Source organism: Aquarana catesbeiana, linkage group LG04, assembly GCF_042186555.1.
Source record: "Aquarana catesbeiana isolate 2022-GZ linkage group LG04, ASM4218655v1, whole genome shotgun sequence".
Taxonomy (NCBI): domain Eukaryota; kingdom Metazoa; phylum Chordata; class Amphibia; order Anura; family Ranidae; genus Aquarana; species Aquarana catesbeiana.
The window spans coordinates 2,544,533-2,566,920 of record NC_133327.1 but is presented as its reverse complement, the minus strand read 5'-3'; the positions used below and the strand labels follow the sequence as shown (position 1 = coordinate 2,566,920).

Here is a 22,388-nt window from a genome sequence, read left to right as displayed (position 1 = left end):
ACCAGCAGCATGCTGTCACTGCTGCTGGGGGCTTCCCCCTTCACCCGATCTTCCTTCTGGGTTTGCGTGCTCCAGCTGTGTGGATAGCCAGGCCGTGATGACGTCACTCTCGCGCAAGTGCAAAGGACACTGTTTTTGTGCGTGTTTGCAAAATTAAAGTGGGCCGGTCTGGATGAAGTCCAGGGCCAAATTTTTGTCCCAGTCCAGCCCTGGGTTTCAATGTTCTTTAAAAATAAATATGTGAAAAGTGTGGCGCGCATTTGTATTCAGCCCCCCCCGAGTTAATACTTTGTAGAACCACCTTTTGCTGCAATTACAGCTGCAAGTCTTTTTGGGGATGTCTCTACCAGCTTTGCACAGCTAGAGAGTGACATTTTGCCCATTCTTCATTGTAAAATAGCTACAGCTCTGTCAGATTGGATGGAGAGCGTCTGTGAACAGCAATTTTCAAATTCCTGACAGATTCTCAATTAGATTTGGTTCTGGACTTTGAATGGGCCATTCTAGCACATGAATATGCTTTGATCTAAACCATTCCATTGTAGCTTGGGCTGTATGTTTAGGGTCATTGTCTTGCTGGAAGGTGAACCTCCACCCCAGTCTCAAGTCTTTTGCAGACTCTGACAGGTTTTCTTCTAAGATTGCCCTGTATTTGGCTCCATCCATATTCCCACCAACTCTGACCAGCTTCCCTGTCCCTGCTGAAGAAAAGCATCCCCACAACATGATGCTGCCACCACCATGTTTCACGGTGGGGATGGTGTGTTCAGGATGATGTGCAGTGTTAGTTTACCGCCACACATCATGTTTTGCTTTTTGGCCAAAAAGTTCAATTTTGGTCTCATCTGACCAGAGCACCTTCTTCCACGTTTGCTGTGTCCCCCACATGGCTTCTCACAAACTGCAAACACGACTTCTTATGGCTTTCTTTCAACAATGGCTTTCTTCTTGCCACTCTTCCATAAAGGCCAGATTTGTGGAGTGCACGACTAATAGTTGTCCTGTGGACAGATTCTCCCACCTGAGCTGTGGATCTCTGCAGCTCCTCCAAAGTTACCATGGAACTCTTCGCTGCTTCTCTGAATAATGCTCCCCTTGCAGTTGCCCGACCTGTCAGTTTGGGTGGACGGCCATGTCTTGGTAGGTTTGCATTTGTGCCATATTCTTTATATTTTCGAATGATGGATTGAACAGTGCTCCTTGAGATGTTCAAAGCTTGGGATATATTGTTATAACCTAACCCTGCTTTAAACGTCTCCACAGCTTTATCCCTGGCCTATCTGGTGTGTTCCTTGGCCTTCATGATGCTGTTTGTTCACTGCTTCACGGAACATCTGTATTTATACTGAGATTAAATTAAACACTAGTGGACTCTATTTACCAATTAGGTGACATTTGAAAGCAATTGGTTCCACTAGATTTTAGTTAGGGGTATCAGAGTAAAAGGGGCTGAATACAAACACAAGTCACACTTTTCAGATACTTATTTCTAAAAAAATATTGAAAACCATTTATCATTACCCTTCCACTTCACAATTATGTGCCACCTTGTGTTGGTTTATCACATCGTTTTTGTTTATAACAAGACAAAATGTGGAAAATTTCAAGGGGTATGAATACTTCTTCAAGGCACTGTATCATGAAGCAACAATTAATTTAATTGCCACCTTAAAGTGCTTCAGTTGACAATAAAACAATGCTGTTCCTCCCTTGTAAAAAGTTTAAATATAATTTAAAAAATTCCACATAGGGCTTGCTTAAACGTGCTGCACAATATGCAAATCTTGATTATTGTGAAATTGGGGAAACAATAACAGATAATGACAGGTTTCTGGCACGCCTCTGACATCTCTTCCTTCTAGAATACAGGTATAAAAACCATCCACAGATTAAGGATTTATTTCATCCAGACTGCAGACATGAGATTGGTGGGACTGACACTATCTATCCTCCTGGGGGTGCTACTGCTCCAAGTGGTGACTGCAGGTATGTGATTCTGTGCTGAGGCTACTACAACTATAGCTCTGATATATTCCATAGTGCTGTGTACAGACAGAACATGGACAGTCTCTGAACCAGAGAAGCTTACACTCTAATGTCCTTCACACTCTCACAGTCTATTTTTACTCATTTATATAGCTCTGACATATACCACAGTGCTGTACAGAGAACACTTAGCCAGTCACATCAGTCTCTGCACCTGAGGAGCTTACGCTCTAAATGTCCACCCACAGTCACACACTATTATTATACATTTATATAGCTCTGACATATACCGCAGTGCTGTACAGAGAACACTGAGACAGTCACATCAGTCTCTGCACCAGAGGAGCTTACACTCAAATGTCCACCCACAGTCACACACTATTATTATACATTTACAGTGGGGACGGAAAGTATTCAGACCCCCTTAAATTTTTCACTCTTTGTTATATTGCAGCCATTTGTTCATTTTTTTCCCTCATTAATGTACACACAGCACCCCATATTGACAGAAAAACACAGAATTGTTGACATTTTAGCAGATTTATTAAAAAAGAAAAACTGAAATATCACATGGTCCTAAGTATTCGGACCTTTGCTGTGACACTCATATATTTAACTCAGGTGCTGTCCATTTCTTCTGATCATCCTTGAGATGGTTCTACACCTTCATTTGAGTCCAGCTGTGTTTGATTATACTGATTGGACTTGATTAGGAAAGCCACACACCTGTCTATACAAGACCTTACAGCTCACAGTGCATGTCAGAGCAAATGAGAATCATGAGGTCAAAGGAACTACCTGAAGAGCTCAGAGACAGAATTGTGGCAAGGCACAGATCTGGCCAAGGTTACAAAAAAATTTCTGCTGCACTTAAGGTTCCTAAGAGCACAGTGGCCTCCATAATCCTTAAATGGAAGACGTTTGGGATGACCAGAACCCTTCCTAGAGCTGGCCGTCCAGCCAAACTGAGCTATCGGGGGAGAAGAGCCTTGGTGAGAGAGGTAAAGAAGAACCCAAAGATCACTGTGACTGAGCTCCAGAGATGCAGTCAGGAGATGGGAGAAAGTTGTAGAAAGTCAACCATCACTGCAGCCCTCCACCAGTCGGGGCTTTATGGCAGTGTGGCCCGACAGAAGCCTCTCCTCAGTGCAAGACACATGAAAGCCAGCATGGAGTTTGCTAAAAAAAAAACACCTGTAGGACTCCAAGATGGTGAGAAATAAGATTCTTTGGTCTGATGAGACCAAGATAGTTAATAATTCTAATTCTAAGCGGTATGTGTGGAGAAAACCAGGCATTGCTCATCACCTGTCCAATACAGTCCCAACAGTGAAGCATGGTGGTGGCAGCATCACGTCGTGGGGGTGTTTTTCAGCTGCAGGGACAGGACAACTGGTTGCAATCGAGGGAAAGATGAATGTGGCCAAGTACAGGGATATCCTGGATGAAAACCTTCTCCAGAGTTCTCAGGACCTCAGACTGGGCCGAAGGTTTACCTTCCAACAAGACAATGACCCTAAGCACACAGCTAAAATAACAAAGGAGTGGCTTCACAACAACTTCATGACTGTTCTTGAATGGCCCAGCCAGAGCCCTGACTTAAACCCAATTGAGCATCTCTGGAGAGACCTAAAAATGGCTGTCCACCAACGTTTACCATCCAACCTGACAGAACTGGAGAGGATCTGCAAGGAGGAATGGCAGAGAATCCCCAAATCCAGGTGTGAAAAACTTGTTGCATCTTTCCCAAAAAGACTCATGGCTGTATTAGATCAAAAGGGTGCCAAGGTGAGCTTGATCCACAACCTAAGTGCCACCACCTAATAGAAAACTTGCTTACCAGATGGCAAGCAAAAGAGTTACCGAGACCTACCGGATACCCACGGCAACAGGGGATTGCGGGACACAGACGAGCTATTTGGGTATACCAGTCCGGATGTTCCTATATTCAAGCAAAGGCCTCGGCTGGGCTAAAGCCATCTGCATGCTTTTGCTTGCCATCTGGTAAGCGAGTTTTCTATTAGGTGGTGGCACTTAGGTTGTGGATCAAGCTCACCTGGGTGTTTTGTTCTGGACTCTGTGTAATGCATATATTATCTTGATACTTATAAGCCATTGCTGGCTTGTACCTTATATAGCGCAGCTTCTCCTCTTTATTCCAATTTTGTGTTATCCTGCAAATAAGCTGCTGCTCTTTGGACTTTGATTTTTATATAAATGTATTAATTTTTAAATTTTTTAAATCAATATTGCCACTTGGATCTAGCGCATTTTTTTCTTTTTATACTGATACATAAACCCCTAAGAGTGAATAAATATTAATTTAAAAAAAACAAAAAAACATGAATATGTAACTAATAGTCCAAAATATGAAGAGGATACTGCATATAGTAGCATGGAAACACTACTTGGCATAACAAGCACGAGGCCCAGCTCTTGATACACTTCCCCTCCCCCATTTAGCTCCCCCTTCCATTGCCACAACCTATTTCACCACTTATAACATGCAGGAACTGTACACTATATAGCCCATAGTTTGTGGACCCCTGACCATCACGCATATATAAACATTTCATTCCAGAACCATGGCTATCAATATAGAGTTGACCCCCTTTCACTACTATACCAGCCTCCACTGTTCTTGAAAGGCTATCCACAAGATTTTGGATTTTAGGATCTGTGGGAATTTGTGAGGTCATGTGTTTAGAAGGTTGAGATCCATTTTGTTAGGGTTGTATCACAGGGTTAAAGTCCAAAAGTGTTCAGTAGGTTTGAGGTCCAAAAGTGTTAAGGTAGGGTTGAGGTCCAAAGAAGTTCAGTAGGGTTGAGGTCCAAAGGTGTTCAGCAAAGTTGGGGTCCAAACGTGTTCAGTAGAGTTGAAGTCCAAAGGTGTTCAGTAGAGTTGAAGTCCAAAGGTGTTCAGTAGGGTTGCGGTCCAAAGGTGTTCACTGTTCAGTAGGGTTCGGATACAAAGGTGTTTAGTAATTTTGAGATCCAAAGGCATTCGTTATGGTTGAGGTCCAAACATGTACCACAGGGTTAAAGTCCAAAGGTGTTTAGTAGGGTTGAGGTACAAAGGACTTCATTAGGGTTGAGGTACAAAAGTGTTAAAGTAGTGTTAAGGTCCAAAGGTGTTCAGAAAGGTTGAGGTCCGAAGGTGTTCAGTAGGGTTGAGGTCCAAAAGCTTTCATTGGAGTTGACCTCCAAAGATGTATCTTAAGGTTGAAGTATAAATGTGTTCAGTAGGGTTGAGGTACAAAGGAGTCGGACTTCGATAGGGTTGCGGTCCAACGGAGTTCAGTAGGGTTGCAGTCCAAACGAGTTCAGTAGGGTAGAGGTCCAAAGGAGTTCAGTAAGGTTAAGGTCCAAACGTGTTCAGTAGGGTTGAGGTTCAAACGTGTTCAGTAGAGATCAAGCCCTAAGATGTTCAGTACGGTTAAGGACCAAAAAGTGTTCAGCAGGGTTGAAGTCCAAAGGTGTTCAGTAGGGTTTAGGTCAGGGATCTGTGCAGGACATTCGATTTCATCTGCACCAGACTGGTTAAACCATGTCTTAATGGGGCTTTGTGCACAGGGACACAGTCATGCTGGAACAGAAATATCAGATTAACATGTACAACAGAATTAATCAGAAGAAAGGCTTCCACTCAACCTACTCTGTTCAGAGGCTGAATGGAGATTCAATAAGAGAGAGACAATCTTAAAGCACACATGGCCTACTGTGCTTTCTTTGGAAGACCCATAATGCTGCGTGAATCCATGAGTGACCCCATATTGTGTTTTTTTAAATGTAAATGATATCTCTAGCCAACATGTTTTATTTTGAATGAATCAGTGAGGGGATTGTACCCCTGAAAGGTTTATTGCCCCGGCTGAGGAGAATCACCCTCACTGTTTGACCTGGTGACCATTGTCTTGGGAAAATCTACTGGTGGGGGCACCTGTTTTGGTGGCAACTGTCTAAGATGGGAATTTCCCTCCCTTTACAGGGATCTTCTCTTACTCTGCAACAGGAAGTAAGGGGAGATCTCCCCAATGGGACACAGGCAACAAAAGAAACCTGAGATGGAACTTTTAAACTTTCCCACTCCATTCAAAACTAAAAACATTCCTGGACTTGAAGTGAAGAATTTGGGATGATGCCTGCAGCTACAGGTATCATCCCGGTATCTTTCTTTTCAGACGACGATTCCCTACAATGAAAAAGCCTTCCTAAAGGCTGATTAGTCGGTGGAATTCTTTTACTGGCAGCGGGGGGGAATGCCCCCCTGCATCTGCAGGCTCTCCCGTGTGATCGAGAAGCCCAGGATCCGATCCGGCAGTGCTGCCGAGTTACCACAGAGCTGGCTGTGGACTGTATGGTCCCCAGCCATCTGTATGATACTGGGAGGCTGGAAGTGGCATTGTGATGCCATACTGCTATTTTATTTATTTTCTGTAAAGCAGAGATCATTTTCTATTGATATTTTTAAGTACCAAAGTTAAGCGCCATTCCACGAGCGTGCGCAATTTTAAAGTGTGACATGTTCGGTTTTTATTTACTTGATGTAACATCATCTTTTATATTTTACCAAAAATTGGGTACTATATTGTGGTTTTTTTCCTTACATATTCATTAAAGTGTATTTAAAAAAAAAACTGCAATTAAAAAAAAAAAATCGCTGTGCAAATACTGTGTGACATAAAAAGTTGCAACCTTCACCATTTTGTTCTCTATGGCGTCTGTTTAAAATATATATATTTTACATCCTGTCCTTCTTCCTCGCTGCTGTTCCCCCATCTCATTTGCCACAAATGGCTGTCAAAATGACAGCTGGGAGTTCCTGTGTAAATACAGCAGCTTTAGAAGCTGCTGCTGTCAAAAAAAAGGACATCTGACACAGTGTTTATAAACATTGTTCAGATGTAAGATAGAGAGATAGAAACCAACATATTTATGAATATTTTTTAGACAGGAGATAGGGAGATAAAAAGTAATATTGTTTATTAACATTGATCAGACAGGAGATAAAGAGATACAAAGTAAAAACATTTTATAAACATTGATCAGACAGGAGATAGATACAAAGTAACATTGTTTATAAACATTGATCAGACGGGAGATAGAGAGATGCAAAGTAACATTTTTTTATATAAACATTGATCAGATGGGAGATAGAGAGAGATACAAAAAGTAACATTCTTTATAAACATTGATCAGACAGGCGACAGAGAGATACAAAGTAAAAAAAATTTTTATAAATATTGATCAGACGGTAGATAGAGAGATATAGAGTAACAGTGTTTATAAACATTGATCAGACGGGAGATAGAGAGATATAAAGTAACATTGTTTATAAACCTTGATCAGATGGGATGGCAGCATACATTTTTGGGACATCAGGCCACCCTTTTGAGGTTAAGGCCCCTTTCACATGGGCTGTATTCCATCAGGAGTCCACTTGCTCAGCGGGGAATCTGTCTGCTGATCCTCCTCTATGGGCAGTCGGATATAAACGAACCCCGACTGCCATCTGATCCACCCAGATGGAGGGTAACACAACCCCATCCATTCATTTTGAGCAGATTAGATGTAGATGGGTGTAAACAGACACATGTTCACTTACACCCGCCAGTCCATAGAGGAGAATGGAGGGTCATAGCGTTCGACTCGAACATCGGGTGTTCGTTTGTTCACAGAACAAATTAACATATGGGGCGTTCGCTGCAAATTTGAGCATCGCGGAGCACCCCATAGAGCATTGACGGCTGCTGATTGGCCAAAGCATGCGCCTGACCTGCATGCTTTGGTCAATCACAACGCGCTCTGCTGTGAGAGCCATGATTGGCCAAAGGCAGGGTGCTAAGTCCATGCCCCACACTATATAAGGGTGCTTACACGGCGGTCGTATATAGTAAATATATATAATATAAAAATATATATACAGTGCAGTCAATGTAGAATATATATATATATATATATATATATATATATATATATATATATATATATATATATATATATATATACAGTGCAGTTAGTTTACAGTATATTGAAGTGGTTAACAAGAACCCTATGACAGAATTAATAAACAAAATGGCATGGGGTCCCCCCAAAACCCTTTGGGTCTGGTATAGATTTTAAGGGAAACTCCATGCCAAAATGCTTTAAAAAAAACAGCGTGGGGTCCCCCCCAAAATCCGTACCAGGCCCTTGGGTCTGGCATGGATTTTAAGGGGAACTCCACACCAAAATTAAAATAAAAATTGGCGTGGGGCCCCCCCAAAATTCATACCAGACCCCCTATCCGGGCAAGCAGGCCGGCAGGAAAGGGGGGGGGATGAGCTCCTGAACCACACCAAGCCGCTTGCCCTTAACATGAGGGTGCTTTGGGGTCCCCCCCAAAGCACGCCTCGTCCCCACAATCCTGGCTTGGTGGTTGTGGGGGTCTGCGGGTGGGGGGCTTATAAGAATCTGGAAGCCCCCAGATCCCACCTCCCCATGTGAATTGTTATCGGGTACATTGTATACCTATTCACCAAAAAAGTGTCAAAAAGTAAAAACCACAATAGACAGTTTTTGACAATTCCTTTATTAAAAAAAAAAAAGCGTCCCGCGAAGTCCATCAATCTTTAATCACACCTCCCGACGGACCCGAAAAAAAAAATTTAAAAAAAACCTCAGCCTCGATGAGAGGCCTCCCACCCACTGTTGTCTCATGGCTGTGACAGCTGTTACATACGTGAAGTAACCAAGTGACCCTGCCCCCTTCTGACATCATATGACATCAGAGGGACAGGGTCATCTAGTTATGTCAGCGGGTGGCCCCGTCCTTGCCTATATAACAGCTGTCACAGCCAAAAGACAGCATCACCGGGAGGCCTCCCATGGAGGCGGAGTATTTTTCTTTTTTTTCTATTTTTTAGCTTCGTTGGGGCGGCGTGATTGATGATAGATGTACATCACGGGACACTTTTTATTTTATTTTTTATTTCTTTAATAAAGGAATTGTCAAAAACTGTCTATTGTGGTTTTTACTTTTTGAAACTTTTTTTGGTGAATGGGTAGGGGTACAATGTACCCCTACCCATTCACATAGGGGGGCCAGGATCTGGGGCCCCCCTTGTTAAAGGGGCCTCCAGATTCCGATAAGCCCCCCCACCCACAGGCCCCCACAACCACCGGGCCAGGGTTGTGGGGATGAGGCCCTTGTCCTCATCAACATAGGGACAAGGTGCTTTGGGGGATCCAAGCAGCCTGGAATGGTTCAGGAGGGGGGGCGCTCACTCATCCCCCCTCCGTTCCTGGCCTGCCAGGCTGCTTTCTCGGATAAGGGCCTGGTATTGATTTTGGGGGGGGGGGGCCACACTGTTTTTTTTCTTAATTTTGGCATGGATTTCCCCTTAAAATCCATATCAGGCCCTTCCTGGTATGGACTTGGGGGGGGACCCATGCAATTTTTTTTCATAGATTTTTCATCTATATTGCCAGGAGACGGCAATACATTACAGCCGTGAGCAAGTTTAAATTACATTTTTTCCACTGTTCAACACATCACACAGATGCGCCACTTTACAGGCAGACTAAGGGGACCCCCCGGCACGATATTTAAAGGAATATTTCATTTTTATTGTTTCACTTTAAGCATCATTAAAATCACTGCTCCTGAAAAAAAAACGGTAATTTTAAAAACTCTTTTGCATTGATACATGTCCCCTGGGGCAGTACCCGGGTGACCATACACTTTTTATGGTAATAACTTGCATATAAGCCTTTAAAATGAGCACTTTTGGTTTTTCATGTTCGTGTCCCACAGACGGTAATAGGGTTTGAATGTTCACTCAAAATTTTTGCTTGTTCGCACGTTCTGGTGCAAACCGAACCGGGGGGTGTTCGGCTCATCCCTATACAGGTGATACCCAAGGAGCGTCATCAATGCAACACTGGCCAGGATTGTAATGGCGAATAGAAGTGCTGCCTCTCCGGTTGCCAGTATATATGCCAACTGCACATTCGAGAGCCACGTTCCCCTTTGTGATTGGACCCACAGTCTTCTGGGACCTGTGATGTGTCCCTGAAGGCTGCAGGAGAAGAAGGGGGGCCGAACTTCCTCTCAGATCGTCGCCGCGAAGAAGGAATGGATACCTGTCAAAATCAGGTACCCGCAACCCCCCCCCCCCCCCAAAAAAAAAAGTGCCAAATGTAAAGGAGGAGGGGGAAGAGGAGGAAGAGCGGAACTTCTCCTTTTGGGTGAAGTTCCGCTTTAGGCTCCCTTTACATGTCCCATTTTCACCTAACTCCCATGGGCAATAGAAAGCCAAATAAAGGTGTCACCCTGCCTTAACCACTTGCCGACCGCCTCACGCATATATACGTGAGCAGAGCGGCACGGGCAGGCAAAATCACGTACCTGGTACGTGATTGCCTTCCCGCGGGCGGGGGGTCCGATCGGACCCCCCCCGGTGCCATCGGCGGTCGGCGTTTGGCTGGGAGAGTTGAGAGACGAGGGGGAGACCATCCGATCGTGGCCCCCCCCTCGCGATCGCTCCCAGCCAATGAGAAACATCCCCTGCCTCTGTATAGTACACAGAGGCAGAGGATGTGATGTCATCTCTCCTCGGCTGGCCAGTTTCCGTTCCAGCACCGAGGAGAGAAGACATGTAAGTGCACCAACACACACACAACACAGTAGAACATGCCAGGCACACTAAACACCCCCGATCCCCCCCCGATCGCCCCCCGATCCCCCCCAATCACCCCCCCCCCCTGTCACAAACTGACACCAAGCAGGTTTTTTTGTTTTGTTTTGTTTTTTTCCTGATTACTGCATAGTGTCAGTTTGTGACAGTTAGCAGTGGTAGGACAGTTAGTATTAGCCCCCTGTAGGTCTAGGGTACCCCCCTAACCCCCCCTAATAAAGTTTTAACCCCTTGATCACCCCCTGTCACCAGTGTCGCTAAGCGATCATTTTTCTGATCGCTGTATTAGTGTCGCTGGTGACGCTAGTTAGGGACCTAAATATTTAGGTTCGCCGTCAGCGTTTTATAGCGACAGGGACCCCCATATACTACCTAATAAATGTTTTAACCCCTTGATTGCCCCCTAGTTAACCCTTTCACCACTGATCACCGTATAACTGTTACGGGTGACGCTGGTTAGTTCGTTTATTTTTTTTAGTGTCAGGGCACCCGCCGTTTATTACCGAATAAAGGTTTAGCCCCCTGATCGCCCGGCGGTGATATGCGTCGCCCCCGTTCAGCGTCAGATTAGCGCCAGTACCGCGAACACCCACGCACGCACCGTACACGCACCGTACACCTCCCTTAGTGGTATAGTATCTGAACACATCAATATCTGATCCGATCAGATCTATACTAGCGTCCCCAGCAGTTTAGGGTTCCCAAAAACGCAGTGTTAGCGGGATCAGCCCAGATACCTGCTAGCACCTGCGTTTTGCCCCTCCGCCCAGCCCACCCAAGTGCAGTATCGATCGATCACTGTCACTTACAAAACACTAAACGCATAACTGCAGCGTTCGCAGAGTCAGGCCTGATCCCTGCGATCGCTAACAGTTTTTTTGGTAGCATTTTGGTGAACTGGCAAGCACCAGCCCCAAGCAGCGTCAGATTAGCGCCAGTACCACTAACACCCACGCACGCACCGTACACCTCCCTTAGTGGTATAGTATCTGAACGGATCAATATCTGATCCGATCAGATCTATACTAGCGTCCCCAGCAGTTTAGGGTTCCCAAAAACGCAGTGTTAGTGGGATCAGCCCAGATACCTGCTAGCACCTGCGTTTTGCCCCTCCGCCCGGCCCAGCCCAGCCCACCCAAGTGCAGTATCGATCGATCACTGTCACTTTTTTTTGTAGCGTTTTGGTGAACTGGCAAGCGCCAGCGGCCTAGTACACCCCAGTCGTAGTCATACCAGCACTGCAGTAACACTTGGTGACGTGGCGAGTCCCATAAGTGCAGTTCAAGCTGGTGAGGTGGCAAGCACAAGTAGTGTCCCGCTGCCACCAAAAAGACAAACACAGGCCCGTCGTGTCCATAGTGCCCTTCCTGCTGCATTCGCCAATCCTAATTGGGAACCCACCACTTCTGCAGCGCCCGTATTTCCCCCATTCACATCCCCAACCAAATGCAGTCGGCTGCATGAGAGGCATTTATATGTCCTCCCGAGTACCCCTACCCAACGAACCCCCCCAAAAAAGATGTGTCTGCAGCAAGCGCGTATATAGACGTGACACCCGCTATTATTGTCCCTCCTGTCCTGATAATCCTGGTCTTTGCATTGGTGAATGTTTTGAACGCTACCATTCACTAGTTGAGTATTAGCGTAGGGTACAGCACTGCACAGACTAGGCACACTAACACAGGGTCTCCCAAGATGCCATCGCATTTTGAGAGACCCGAACCTGGAACCGGTTACAGTTATAAAAGTTACAGTTACAAAAAAAAAGTGTAAAAAAAAAAAAAAAACACAAACAAAAATAAAAAAAAGTAGTTGTCGTTTTATTGTTCTCTCTCTCTCTATTCTCTCTCTGGTGTTCTGCTCTTTTTTACTGTATTCTATTCTGCAATGTTTTATTGTTATTATGTTTTATCATGTTTGCTTTTCAGGTATGCAATTTTTTATACTTTACCGTTTACTGTGCTTTATTGTTAACCATTTTTTTGTCTTCAGGTACGCCATTCACGACTTTGAGTGGTTATACCAGAATGATGCCTGCAGGTTTAGGTATCATCTTGGTATCATTCTTTTCAGCCAGCGGTCGGCTTTCATGTAAAAGCAATCCTAGTGGCTAATTAGCCTCTAGACTGCTTTTACAAGCAGTGGGAGGGAATGCCCCCCCCCCACCGTCTTCCGTGTTTTTCTCTGGCTCTCCTGTCTCAACAGGGAACCTGAGAATGCAGCCGGTGATTCAGCCAGCTGACCATAGAGCTGATCAGAGACCAGAGTGGCTCCAAACATCTCTATGGCCTAAGAAACCGGAAGCTACGAGCATTTTAGGACTTAGATTTCGCCGGATGTAAACAGCGCCATTGGGAAATTGGGAAAGCATTTTATCACACCGATCTTGGTGTGGTCAGATGCTTTGAGGGCAGAGGAGAAATCTAGGGTCTAATAGACCCCAATTTTTTCAAAAAAGAGTACCTGTCACTACCTATTGCTATCATAGGGGATATTTACATTCCCTGAGATAACAATAAAAATGATTTAAAAAAAAATATGAAAGGAACAGTTTAAAAATAAGATAAAAAAGCAAAAAAATAATAAAGAAAAAAAAAAAAAAAAAAAAAAAAAAAGCACCCCTGTCCCCCCTGCTCTCACGCTAAGGCGAACGCAAGCGTCGGTCTGGCGTCAAATGTAAACAGCAATTGCACCATGCATGTGAGGTATCACCGCGAAGGTCAGATCGAGGGCAGTAATTTTAGCAGTAGACCTCCTCTGTAAATCTAAAGTGGTAACCTGTAAAGGCTTTTAAAGGCTTTTAAAAATGTATTAATTTTGTTGCCACTGCACGTTTGTGCGCAATTGTAAAGCATGTCATGTTTGGTATCCATGTACTCGGCCTAAGATCATCTTTTTTATTTCATCAAACATTTGGGCAATATAGTGTGTTTTAGTGCATTAAAATTTAAAAAAGTGTGTTTTTTCCACAAAAAATGCGTTTGAAAAATCGCTGCGCAATTACTGTGTGAAAAAAAAAAATGAAACACCCACCATTTTAATCTGTAGGGCATTTGCTTTAAAATAATATATAATGTTTGGGGGTTCAAAGTAATTTTCTTGCAAAAAAAAATAATTTTTTCATGTAATCAAAAAGTGTCAGAAAGGGCTTTGTCTTCAAGTGGTTAGAAGAGTGGGTGATGTGTGACGTAAGCTTCTAAATGTTGTGCATAAAATGCCAGGACAGTTCAAACCCCCCCAAATGACCCCATTTTGGAAAGTAGACACCCCAAGCTATTTGCTGAGAGGCATGTTGAGTCCATGGAATATTTTATATTGTGACACAAGTTGCGGGAAAGAGACAAATTTTTTTTTTTTTTTTTTTTTTTGCACAAAGTTGTCACTAAATGTTATATTGCTCAAACACGCCATGGGGATTTGTGAAATTACACCCCAAAATAAATTCTGTTGCTTCTCCTGAGTACGGGGATACCACATGTGTGGGACTTTTTGGGAGCCTAGCCGCGTACGGGACCCCGAAAACCAAGAACCGCCTTCAGGCTTTCTAAGGCCGTAAATTTTTGATTTCACTCTTCACTGCCTATCACAGTTTCGGAGGCCATGGAAAGCCCGGGTGGCACAAAACCCCCCCAAATGACCCCATTTTGGAAAGTAGACACCCCAAGCTATTTGCTGAGAGGTATAGTGAGTATTTTGCAGACCTCACTTTTTGTCACAAGGTTTTGAAAATTGAAAAAAGAAAAAAAAAAAATTTTTTTTCTGGTCTTTCTTCATTTTCAAAAACAAATGAGAGCTGCAAAATACTCACCATGCCTCTCAGCAAATAGCTTGGGGTGTCTACTTTCCAAAATGGGGTCATTTGGGGGGGGGTTGTGCCATCTTGGCATTTTATGGCCTTCAAAACTGTGATAGGTAGTGAGGAGTGAAATCAAAAATGTATGCCCTTAGAAATCCTGAAGGTGGTGCTGGGTTTTCGGGGCCCCGTACGTGGCTAGGCTCCCAAAAAGTGCCACACATGTGGTATCCCCGTACTCAGGAGAAGCAGCTGAATGTATTTTGGGGTGCAATTCCACATATGCCCATGGCCTATGTGAGCAATATATCATTTAGTGACAACTTTTTGTAAATTTTTTTTTTTTTTTTTTTTTTTTGTCATTATTCAATCACTTGGGACAAAAAAAATAAATATTCAATGGGCTCAACATGCCTCTCAGCAATTTCCTTGGGGTGTCTACTTTCCAAAATGGGGTCATTTGGGGGGGGTTTGTACTGCCCTGCCATTTTAGCACCTCAAGAAATGACATAGGCAGTCATAAACTAAAAGCTGTGTAAATTCCAGAAAATGTACCCTAGTTTGTAGACGCTATAACTTTTGCGCAAACCAATAAATATACGCTTATTGACATTTTTTTTACCAAAGACATGTGGCCGAATACATTTTGGCCTAAATGTATGACTAAAATTTAGTTTATTGGATTTTTTTTATAACAAAAAGTAGAAAATATCATTTTTTTTCAAAATTTTCAGTCTTTTTCCGTTTATAGCGCAAAAAATAAAAACGGCAGAGGTGATCAAATACCATCAAAAGAAAGCTCTATTTGTGGGAAGAAAAGGACGCAAATTTCGTTTGGGTAGAGTATTGCATGACCGCGCAATTAGCAGTTAAAGCGACGCAGTGCCGAATTGTAAAAAGTGCTCTGGTCAGGAAGGGGGTAAATCCTTCCGGGGCTGAAGTGGTTAATGGTTCTCCATAATGTAGAATAAAGACAAGTTTGTAGGAGTCAAACTGTGAGTAGATAACACATTTGCTATGGTCTTGGGATGAGCAAAGACAAACTGGTGGAGGGGCTTAGAAGGAGAAGCAGAGACACGAGCTACAGTGGTAACTGGTTTGCCCTGGAGATCACGCTGGACTGACTGGATCAGTCACTAGTAATGGATGGGAAATTGTGTGGGTGAGTAGGAAGAAATCCCTTTCCAGTAGGTTATGCCCAATGGTGGATAGTGGTGGTGAACTCTCTTGGGGCTTGGGCTGCTATCTTTTCCGATTCGGCCTTACGGTCATTTCCGAATGTAGATTTGGAAAAGAAGGAAAGAGCACCCGATGTCCAAAGAAATGCGAGTTTTAGGTAGGGTTAAAGTGGTTGTAAAGACTCATTCTCAGTATAGACAGTTATAGCCTTGTTATATCCTGGAGGGCAGGGACTGATGTGAATATACAATGTATCTGTAAAGCGCTAGGTAAATATAATTACCTGTAAAAATAATAGTAATAATAATGATAAATATGTTTTTTTCCTCCAGTGGAGGTGAAACAGGCAACCTGTCCCATGGTTAATACCTTTGCACCATGTGAGGAACCCATCCCCAGGAATTGTGACGTTGACTCGAATTGTCCCGGGACAATGAAGTGCTGTGACGTCGGCTGTTCTTTTGAATGCTGGGAACCCACCAGTAAGTGGATGACTGTGATAAGATATTAAGACCAGATCTTACCCAAATGTGAGGGTGGAACCAGGGCCGATCCTGGGCAGGTGCTCGGGGTGCCCTGCACCCAGGCGACGCAGGGGGGAGGCGCTGATGTGTCAGAGTGCTCCCCTCCCTCCTCCTCTTCTTGTTCTGTGCAGTAGTGTTGCTATGGGGAGGCGGTGCAGTCCACCAGTAAACACAAGCGGCCGCGCTGTGACAAGGGAGAAGCGAGCTGCAGGATGTCAGCGTATCTCCCCCGCTCCCCCCCTTCTCCTGTCAGCAGTGAAGAGTGCGTGGCTCTCATCTTGTTCGCCGCCCAGCTTGGTGCCCAATTTGCTTCCCTCCCCATTGGCCACAGTAGAGGGCCAATCAGAAGAGGCAAGCAGTGCATCATGGGACGTGTAGTCCTGGAAGATTGTCAGCCCCACTGTTGTCCACAGGCAGCAGACTTTAGCCCCCAGCATGCGCTCTGCTGGGGGAAAGAGTGAGAGTCGGGAACCCAGGAAGAAGCTGAGTGACTACTACAGGAAAAAGAGAGGACTGTGCTGGGGGAAGCCAGAGAAAGAGCCACACTGTACCCACATCACCAGAGAGAGAGCGCCACCACCACGCCGGACCCAAACCACCAGAGAGAGAGCGCCACCACCACGCTGTACCCACACCAGAGAGAGAGAGCCACCACCACGCTGTACCCACACCACCAGAGAGAGCGTCACCGCCACGCTGTACCCACACCACCAGAGAAAGCGCCACCACCATGCTGTACTCACACCACCAGAGAGAGTGCCACCACCATGCTGTACTCACACCACCAGAGAGAGAGCCACCACCACGCTGCCCCTGTTCTCTCCTCAGATGGAGCGATCTCCTGCTGAGCCGTAGAAACCTATATAGGTTTCTACGGGTAACTGTTAGGCGGTTGGAGGGAGTGGAGGTGTAGGAGAGGGAGAGAGTGAAACTGATAAGGTAGTGATCAGAGAGAGGGTAAGGATAGTTGGAGAGGATGCACGGAGTGCATAGGTGGGAGAAATCCTTTTTTTGGCTACATGTAAAATGACACAGCATCAGAAATGCAATGTGTTATGGCTTATACAGCCTTCCTCATAGCATACCAATAACAGCCCTGAAGAAGGGGATGTCCTTTTCTCTGAAACACGTTGGCTTGATGTACATGTCACTACTTTCAATAAACGCCTCTTAAACCTACCTAAGGCTCGCATTTATTTGGACATCGGGCGCTCCTTCCTTCTTTTCCAAGTCTACAAGCTACAGTGGGGAAGTCTCACAGCGGTAAAGAGAATCATTCAACCCAGTCGTGTCTACCCAAATCTGAAATACCATGTGTCCATTTTGCATGTAATAACGCTTCTATATGACATATTGACTGGTAATGGGTTTGTATCATGTTGCTCATGCCTGCCTTCATTGTCTCCTCCTCCAGAGTGAAGTCACAAAAGGACAGGACAAGTCACAAGGTCTTCCAGATGATGAACGGCATTAGTTCTTTTCTCCCGTGGGGACATCACCCTGTCAATGACTAATAAATAACTAATGACTAATGTCAATGACTAATAAATGATCATTCCAATCTACACCATGACGATTTGTGTGGTTTCAATATCTATGAAGGTTCTCATGAATCCAGGTCATGGTAAAACTAATAGTAGTTAGTCACATGTGACTGGTGTTGTTCTGTAATGCTGGAGACGTTTCGTAGCTGGTGGCTTCCTCAGTAGCGAGTGTCAGGAACATACCCCAGCCACACAGGTAATACCGACACCTTCATCCAATCAGCACAGAATGTGTCAAGGCAGATGTTTATTGTACAAGAACACGGGAGGTGTGAAAGTTTGTGAAACTCGCCTTGTTCTGATTATGTAGTCCAATCCACAATGCCATAAAGTCTGGAACTAGTGTTGACCCTTTGGGTTACATGGCTGAAAGTGTATATTGCTGTGAAATCGCCACGGTAGAATTGTTCAAATGGCATTATATAATGATGACAATGGTGTCAACAGCCCCCAAACCCCACAACGTTTGCACCCCCATGCTCCACTGGTCTAGGAACCTGACGTCAGCAAAACCAGAGTAGGGTCCATAGCCAGGGTCATCTCAATAGCATCATGGGCCCCTGGGCAAAGTAATGCACTGGGGCCCCTACCCGCATGCCCCAATTTACGCACCCACTCTCAAGAATTAAAAGTATAAACAGTTGATAGAGTGGTTGTAAACCTCAGATATAAAATATGAACAAAGCATATCCCTCTATATTGTGTACTTGTCTCTATCCAGAGCATTACGTGTAATTTCTGTCTGCTGCTTGCTTCTTCTCCTATCGGCATGATTCACTTCTGACAATTTTTCCTGACACCAAGAGAAAAATGGTGACGGGGAGGGAGCTCCAGCAGATTGACAGCCTCAGATCTGTTCCTATGAGCTGTGTGCCAGGGGGTGTGTCTCTTTCCTCCAATCAGCACTAAGAGCTCTCCTCACTGAGCTCTGCAGAGTGTAATTTCACCTCTACATTCTCTTTTTTTCTGAACTCTCAGACAAGCTGTAAAAATTCTGCATTTGAACTGCTGCAGAGGAGAGAATACCCCACGATCAACAGTTACAACTTATATAGGAGGATTTGTTTAATCTCTGTGTATCACCTGAGGCCTGTCACTCCCCTGGGTATATGTGAGGGTTTACAACCACTTCAAAAATATATTTATTAATACCTTCAATAACATTGATTTTAAACAATAAGAATACATGTCATATATCAAAGAGTAATCAACAAAAATACCTAAACAATATAAAAAAAGTCAGCAGCACAGGGGACAAAGTTAGAAGGGCAGATTATGGGGGTCAGCAGGGCAAGGAGGGCAGGAGTGCACAGTACGGGAGGGGTTCTGGAGGGTACAGTACAGGGAAGTCAGAAGGGTACAGTACAGCAGTCGGGAGCGCACAGTACAGGCGGTTTAGGAGGGCACAGTATGGGGGAGGCAGGAAGGTACAATATAGGGGGTAGTCAGAAGGGTACAGTACAGTGGTAAGGATGGCACAGTACTGGGGGGGGCAGGAAGGTACAGGACAGCAGTCAGGAGGAAACAGTACAGAGGGGCAGGAGGGCAAAGTACAGGGGGCTGAGGGATTAGAACAGTGTCCCTATTGACCACCATTGGTCTCTGGCATAGAAGCTGAAAGGAAATACAACAAGTTTGAGATGTCACGCCAACAGGAAATGGAAATCCTCTGATGGGAAAACCTCTTTTACTGACAGCTGTCTAAGAGGGGATTTATACTCACTTTGGAGGGATATCTCAAAAAAGTGAGGGGAAATCTCAAAAATGGGACAGAGGCAGAAAAATTGACAGGTGACCAGTGGCTCTGGTTATAGACCAGATACATCCTAAATATAGAGCCATTTATCCAACTGTCCATCCAGAGCCTCTGGTTTGTAAACCAGATACATCCTAAATATAGAGGCATTTATCCAACTGTACATCCAGAGCCTCTGGTTTATAGACCGGATACATCCTAAATATAGAGCCATTTATCCAACTGTCCATACAGAGCCTCTGATTTATTACTATTATTATTATTATTATACAGGTTTATATAGCACCAACAGTTTACGCAGCGCTTTACAATATAAAAGGGAGACAATACAGTTATAAAACAATAAAATACAAGAGGATTAAGAGGGCCCTGTTCAGAAGAGCTTACAATCTAATAGGGTGGTACAAAAGGTTGTAACTGTGGGGAATGAGCTGATGGAAGTGGTAAAAGATTAGTTGGAGACGTGATAGGCTTTCCTGAAGTTTTCAGGGACCACCTGAAGGTAGCAAGAGTAGGGGATAGCCGGACAGGTGGAGGTAGCGAGTTCCAGAGGATGGAAGAGGCTCTGAAGAAATCCTGGAGACGAGCATGAGAGGAGACGAGAGAGCTTGAGAGTAGGAGGTCTTGAAAAGAGCGGAGAGGACGATTTGGGTGATATTTGGAGACAAGATTGGTGGATGTAGCTTGGGGCAGAGTTGTGAATGGCTTTGTATGTTATGGTTAGTATTTTGAATTTATAGACCATACACATCCTAAATATAGAGCAATTTATCCAATTGTCCACCCAGAGCCTCTGATTTATAAACCAGATACATCCTAAATATAGAGCCATTTATCCAACTGTCCATCCAGTGCCTTACCAGGAACATCCTAAATATAGAGCCATTTATCCAACTGTCAGTCCAGAGCCTCTGGTTTATAGACCGGATACATCCTAAATATATAGAGCCATGTATCCAACTGTCCATCCAGAGCCTCTGATTTATAAACCAGATACATCCTAAATATAGAGCCATTTATCCAATTGTCCATCCAGAGCCTCTGGTTTATAGAACAGATACATCCTAAATATAGAGCCATTTATCCAACTGTCCATCCAGAGCCTTACCAGAAACATCCTAAATATAGAGCTATTTATCCAACTGTCAGTCCAGAGCCTCTGGTTTATAGACCGGATACATCCTAAATATAGAGAGCTATGTATCCAACTCTCCCTCCAGAGCCTCTGGTTTATAGACCAGGTACACCCTAAATATAGAGCCATTTCTCCAATTGTCCATCCAGAGCCTCTGGGTTATAGACCAGATACATCCTAAATATAGATCCATTTATCCAACTGTCCACCCAGAACATCTGGTTTATAGACCAGGTAAATCCTAAATATAGAGCTATTTATCCAACTGTCCATCCAGAGCCTCTGGTTTATAAACCAGGTACATCCTAAATATAGAGCCATTTATCCAACTGTCCATCCGGAGCCTCTGGTTTGTAAACCAGATACATCCTAAATATAGAACCATTTATCCAACTGTACATCCAGAGCCTCTGGTTTATAGACCAGATACATCCTAAATATAGATCCATTTATCCAACTGTCCACCCAGAACATCTGGTTTATAGACCAGGTAAATCCTAAATATAGAGCCATTTATCCAACTGTCCATCCAGAGCCTCTGGTTTATAAACCAGGTACATCCTAAATATAGAGCCATTTATCCAACTGTCCATCCGGAGCCTCTGGTTTGTAAACCAGATACATCCTAAATATAGAACCATTTATCCAACTGTACATCCAGAGCCTCTGGTTTATAGACCAGATACATCCTAAATATAGAACCATTTATCCAACTGTACATCCAGAGCCTCTGGTTTATAGACCAGATACATCCTAAATATTGAGCCATAAAGAGGATATCTCCCATACATTGACAGTTGTCACAAGGTCAGTTGTTCCCATTAACCACTTCCCACCCGGCCACTGCACATAAACGGCCGGGTGGGCTATCTCTCCTTCTGAGTGGACGTTCAGGAACGTCCCTCAGAAGAAGCGGGATCACGCGCGCGCGTGCCCGCGCAGCGGCGCGATCCCGATGCGCTCGTGTCAACCGGACACGGAGCATCTCCGATCGGCAGGAGGGCTCTGCGATTGGCCCTCCTGATCACATGACGGCCATGTCGAATCACAGCCGTCATGTGATGTAAACACAGAGCCGGTTGCTAAGCAATCGGCTCTCCTCTCCTCACACGGAAGTTGTCAATGAGGAGAGGAGAGCGGATCGCTGCAGCTGGCTGGTGATCAGTGAGTATGAGCTGTTTTTTACAGCTTTTTACTCACTGATCACCAGTCTAGTGTCCCCACACATGTACAAACACAAAGTAAACACATAATGTCCCCAAAACACATGTCCCCACATAGTAAAAACACATGTCCCCCACATATGTCCCAGTAAAATCACATGTCCCAATGATTATCTGCACACATATGTCACCTGCGTACATCTGTACATGATCATTTGCACACAAGTGTCCATGATCACACGAACCAATTATTATACACTTAACGGGAGTTTTTTTACCAAAAACATGTAGCAGAATACATTTTGGCTTAAATTTATGACAAAATTCAATTTTATTGGATTTCTTTTAAAATAGAAAGAAGAAAATATTGTGTTTTTTTTCAAAATTTCCGCTCATTTTTCGCCTATATCGCAAAAAATAAATAACGGAGTCGTGAATAAATACCACCAAAAGAAAGCTCTATTTGTGTGAACAAAATGATAAAAATTTAATTTGGGTACAGCATTGCATGACCGCGCAATTGTCATTGAAAATGTGAGAGCGCTGAAAGCTGAAAATTGGTCTGGCAAGAAAGGGGGCTTAAGTGCCCAGTATTGAGGTGGTTAAAGATTTCCTCCACCTTTTGTTTGG

General features: G+C 44.2%; 1 long non-coding RNA gene across 1 annotated transcript; it reads left to right on the top strand.

Annotated features, from left to right (window-relative positions):
• The first annotated feature begins 1,833 nt into the window (after window positions 1-1,833).
• On the top strand, window positions 1,834-17,725 carry LOC141139003 (uncharacterized). The gene is made up of 3 exons (XR_012243698.1): window positions 1,834-1,986; window positions 15,969-16,118; window positions 17,575-17,725. It is a non-coding gene; the product is annotated as an uncharacterized lncRNA (long non-coding RNA).
• The last annotated feature ends 4,663 nt before the right edge of the window (window positions 17,726-22,388 follow it).